Here is a 6,000-nt window from a genome sequence, read left to right as displayed (position 1 = left end):
ATTAAACTTTTAAATGCATGTGATATGATGAGACATTATAGGTCATTTTGGACCAATGTCATTGAACAAGTGATTTTCCTCAACTTCAAAAATACATAACTCCTTCATACTAAATCCAATTTAGGTCAAATGTGTGACCATTTTGAATAAATTTGAGAGAGATACAATGTTTATGGAGGAACTTTTTTCATTTGAAGCTCATATAAGAAGTTATCCAAGGTGGAATAAGTGAACATATGACTTGACACTTAGAATTGTTTTTGGTATGTTTGATTTTCCAAACTTCCACCTCAAAATTCATCATTATCCAAGCTTCAAATGAAAAAGTGTTCAACATGAAAGTTGTTCCTCTTTATCTAAACTTTCCAAAAAGTCTAATTTCATCCCATTTGGAGAAGGTATGAGTGACTTGTGCGTGGCTTGAACTTGGATCACCATTTGGCATAAGTGAGCTCGAATCTTCCATACACAAATGCATGGTGTAACACCCATTTTTCTACCCCAAAATACTTAACATATAATCAGAGTAAATAAGCACGCATATAACCAAAAGGGCATCACATCGACATTTTCAAAAACTAAAAGCTTTCAAAAACCAACATTATTCATCATCAATATACAATACACCTGGTCATTTAAAATAACACATTTCAATTATCATGAATATTCAAGAATATGTGTTCGCAGCGGAAAATAATGAATACTCATGCATTTCATAAAATGATCCATGTCCCATACCATGATCATCTCTAAATAATATCCTCAAGATAAAATAAAACCATATCCAGAATATTTGGCACTACGGCCTCTCAAACAGCAATTGCAAATAAGCATGTTCACAAGTAATAACATAATACTTATCCAAATAGGATACGAGTTCAATACTATTAATCTACCCCGTGTTACATGACCAGATCATTGACTCATTACCTAGTCTTCAAACTAAAATACGAAAACTCTCCGGCTAATCACGAGTGAGTGTTAGGGACCAATTGGTACTACTTTTTATACAATTTTATTGGTCCCTTTTACCAAGTTTTGATGTAATTACACACTTTTATTCTCACTATTTTGTATAAATGCAATTAGGTTTTATTTATGTTGTTTTGAGTAGTTATTTCACATTTTTGTTACTTTTGTAGAATTTTTGGACAAGAGAGCTTTGGAATGCATAATCATAATTTGGAAGAAAGGTTGAATGCAATTTGGAGGCCTAATTTTGAACAATATCACTTGGAAGACTATTTGGATGAAGCTTGCAAGGCAAGGAAGCTGAAGTAGCTTCAGTTCGCGCCGCGAAGCTTGCGAATCCAGCAAGCTGTTTTGGCCAAGTGTGCTGTTTTCAAGGCCAGCTGTGTTTTGCCATTTTGGTGTTTGTCTTAGGGGGGCTTTTCAGCTTTAGATGAAAATGATCATTTTAGGAAATGTCAACCCTTTTAGAAAATCAAAATGGAAAATATTGAGACATTCATTCATAATTTGATATTTTGGAAGAGAGAAAAACAGAGTTTTCTTCCATTGCCTTTTGCTTTCCAAAATGATGACGAGGAGCTAAACCCCATTTTGTCAAGATTGGAGGTAGTAGCTATTCCTATTTGTGTATGTATTTCATTTGACTCTTATATATGATAAAAGATTGTTGATGTATTGAATGATATTTTTGCCCTAAGTTGAATATCAGATTTGAGTAGTTGTTGAAAGAGATTATTTAAGTCTTGATAGAAAATATGTTTTCAAGTAGTGAATAAGTTGTAGAGATAAATTTATTCACTACTCTTCTTTTGTATCAACCATTAAAGATTGCTATATTAATAGTTAGGTGGAGAGATCGTCTAAGGATCAATATAGTGATTATCACAATATCATTTAGACATAAATGATATTGAGAAGATACTTGAACATCATCAATAATCTTAAATCTATATAGTTATCATAAGGAATCATAAGCATTTGGAATAGTGAACTCCAATCTTGCCAAACCTTTTACATTTGATTAAAACCATTTTATTGTTTTAGTGATATTTTACTTAAAAGATAACTTTTCAAACAAAACAACTTTGTTACTTTCTAAACTTATAATAATTTGGATTATAGAACGGCGGTAATAACAACCAATCTCAGTGGATACGATATAAAAATATTTTCCGAAGATATGCTTTTCAACAAATTGGCGCCGTTGCCCGGGATTGGTGTTCGTTATTACAAGCATTGCAATAATTCATTGTTTTAAGTTTTGTTACTTTTATTACTATCCCTCTTTTGTTTCACTTGGTTTGTTAGTTTTGTAGACTCTAGTGCATGCGAGGAAAAGCTATCGAGGAGCAATTTCAATTCGATCCCGAAATTAAAAGGACACTTCGAAAGCTCAATAGCAAAACACGAAGAAGAAGGAAACTAGCCGAAGAGAGGAACCGGAGAGAAGAAGCATCTACTTCCGCACTTGTTCAAATTGAAGAAGTGGTTGTAGAGGCTTGTGACGGAAACATGACGGATGACACTCCTACCGAAATGTCCGCTAATAGTCCAAGAAGGAATGCTCAATTTGCTCGTGGAGGAAGGAATACGGAGATGAAGACCGGAATCCTCCAACTTCTCTATGCAAATCCATTCACCGGAATGGACCATGAAGATCCGTATACCCATCTCATCAAATTCTATGAGATTGCGGGTTCTACGGGAATTGATGAAACGGGTGAAGAGGCATTATTCAAGAGGATGTTCCCACACTCCTTAGTGGGAAAGGCAAAAGAGTGGTACCTTGATCAAGCACCAAGAGTGATGACGGATTGGAATTTGTTAGAAGAAAAGTTCTTAGAAAGATATTTCCCTCAATCCCGATTCATGGAAGCCAAAACAGCTATTGCGGTATTCACTCAAGGAAGCAACAAGTCTCTAAATGAGGCTTGGGAAAGATTCAAATCAATATTGAGAAAATGAAAGGGTCATGGTTTTAATGAGCTCACTCAAATCCATATTTTTCTAAATGGGCTCCAATCAACTCACAAGACACTTTTGGATGCTACCGCGGGTGGCTCTCTTATGTCAAAGAATGCGAAAGAAGCTAAAGTCATTATTGACCGGATGGCACTCAATGATCGTCAAAGTCAACATGACCGTAGCCCTTCACAACGTAAACCAGGAGTTCTTGAGTTAAATACCAACGATGTCATTCTTGCTCAAAACAAGCTACTCTCTCAACAAGTGGAGTTGCTTACTCAACAAATGGCCAAGCTTCCACAGCAAATGAAGGAAATTCAAGGGTCTCAAGTTCGACATCAAGTAGCATGTTGCGAATCATGTCAAGGAGATCATCCTACTGGTTTTTGCCCTCCATTAGAAGAAGTGAGCTATGTGAACAATCAAAACCAAGGCTATCAAAGACAACCGCCCAACAACTCATATCCAGGAAACAATCAAGGATATCAACCATCAAGGTTCAACAATCAAAATTTTCAGCAACAAAGTCCCTATCAACACCCAAACTCTCAAGGCCAACAATCGCAAGGAGGAAATTCAAAGCTAGAGGACACTCTTCAACAATTCATGCAAGCTTCCATGGCAAATCAGAAGAGTAACGAGGCAGCAATTAAGAATCTGGAAAACCAAGTAGGCCAACTTGCGAAGCAATTGTCGAAACAAAACGCAGGACCTTCCTTTTCCGCTAACACTCAAACCAATTCAAAGGAGCATTGTAAAACAATTGTCACGAGGAGCGGTAAAGAGTTGACAAGTGGAAAAAGTGATGAAATTACAGTAGAGAATGATATGGATGGTGTGCTGGAAAAAGAGGATATGGTTTGTGGAAGGGAGAAAGTGGCAGGAACTCTTTAGTTCGCGTCGCGATCCCCCTTTGCACCGCGAAAAGAGCAGGAATTGCCAACAGAGCAGCAGACTGAAGGGGAAGTGAAAAAGGATGTTGAACCAAGAAAGAAGAAGAAAGGAGAGAAAAGTGTGAGTGTCATTCCAACCCAACATCTACCTTATCCGCATGCACCATCGAAGAAGGGCAATGCTAGACATTATGCACGGTTCATGGACATATTCAAACAACTTCAAATCAATATTCCATTCGCCGACGCACTAGAGCAAATGCCACGGTACGCAAAGTTCATGAAGGATATTCTTACAAAGAAAAGGAAACATGTGGAAGACGAAACCATCTTGCTTGATGCACGTTGTAGTGCCATCATTCAAAAGACTCTCCCAAGGAAGGAATCCGATCCGGGCCGAGTCGTTTTACCGGTAACCATTGGAAGCACCTACATTGGTAATGGTTTGATTGACTTAGGATCTAGCATAAATTTAATCCCCCTATCCATTGTTAAAAGATTGGGAAATGTTGAGATCAAATCTACAAGGATGACTTTACAACTAGCCGATAAATCTACCACTTCACCATATGGAATTGCTCAAGACATGCTAGTGAAGGTGGACAAATTCTTGTTTCCGGTAGATTTCGTGATGTTCCTCTAGTTCTTGGAAGGCCATTCATGAAAACAGCCCGGATGATGATTGACATTGATGATGGACTAATGAAGGTGAGAGTGCAAGATGAAGAGGTGACCTTTAATCTTTTTGAAGCCATGAAGCATCCAAATGACAAGCATGATTCTTTCCGAATCGATGCAATCGAAGAGGAAGTAGTGGAGGTCGCAAACCAAGTTCATATTTCTAATCCTCTAGAAAGATCTCTTATCGAAGCCTACAATGTGTTGACCGAAAATGAAGAAAAAGAGATTGAAGCAATGTTGCATGAGTTAGAGTCTTGTGGCGAGCTTGCTTATCAAGAAGAAACAAAGGAAGACTTGGATGCGATAAAGAAAATGGAAGAAACAAAACTAGAGTTGAAAATGCTACCTTCACACTTGAAGTATGTGTTCCTTGGTGACGAGTGTACTAAACCAGTGATCATTAGCAACACCTTGTCCACAAAAGAGGAATACAAATTGATACAAGTGCTGAAAAAGAATGAAGGTGCAATAGGGTGGGTGTTATCTGACTTAAAGGGTATTAGTCCGGCCTATTGTATGCATAAGATCATGATGGAAGAGAATTTCAAACCCAACGCACAACCTCAAAGGCGTCTAAATCCATCGATGAAAGAAGTAGTTCAGAAAGAAGTTGTCAAACTCTTGGAAGCCGGAATGATTTATCCTATATCCGATAGTGCATGGGTGAGTCCGGTGCAAGTAGTTCCCAAGAAAGGTGGCATGACGGTTATCAAAAATGACAAAAATGAGTTGATTCTGACAAGAACGTTAATCGGGTGGAGGATGTGTATTGACTATAGAAGGTTGAACCAAGCTACAAGGAAAGATCACTTCCCACTACCTTTCATGGACCAAATGTTGGAAAGGTTAGCCGGCAAAAATTTCTATTGTTTCTTGGACGGGTATTCGGGGTACAACCAAATTTCGGTCAATCCGGCGGATCATGAGAAGACGGCTTTTACATGTCCTTTTGGCATCTTTGCTTACGGAAGAATGCCTTTTGGGTTATGTAATGCACCGGCCACATTTCAACGGTGTATGCAAGCGATATTATCGGACTTAATAGAAGAATGCATTGAGGTGTTCATGGATGATTTCTCCGTTTATGGATCATCTTTTGATGTGTGCTTAAAACATCTTGATATGGTTTTGGGAAGATGCGTGGAGTCCAACTTAATGCTCAATTGGGAAAAATGCAACTTTATGGTCACCGAAGGTGTTGTACTCGGTCATAAGATCTCCTCCGAAGGATTAGAAGTTGACAAAGCTAAGGTGGAAGTCATTGAGAAATTACCACCTCCAACAAATATAAAAGGAATAAGAAGCTTTCTCGGACATGCCAGTTTCTACCGGAGATTCATCAAAGATTTTTCAAAGATAGCAAAGCCATTGAGTAACTTGCTCAACAAAGGTACGCATTTTCTTTTCGATGAGTCATGTCTCAAAGCTTTCCTTGATTTAAAAGAAAAGTTAGTCACCGTACCCATAATCGTGGCACCAAATTGGAAAC

This window comes from Lathyrus oleraceus, chromosome 5 (assembly GCF_024323335.1).
Source record: "Lathyrus oleraceus cultivar Zhongwan6 chromosome 5, CAAS_Psat_ZW6_1.0, whole genome shotgun sequence".
Classification (NCBI taxonomy): Eukaryota; Viridiplantae; Streptophyta; class Magnoliopsida; order Fabales; family Fabaceae; genus Lathyrus; species Lathyrus oleraceus.
Note: the sequence above shows the minus strand (reverse complement) of the source record.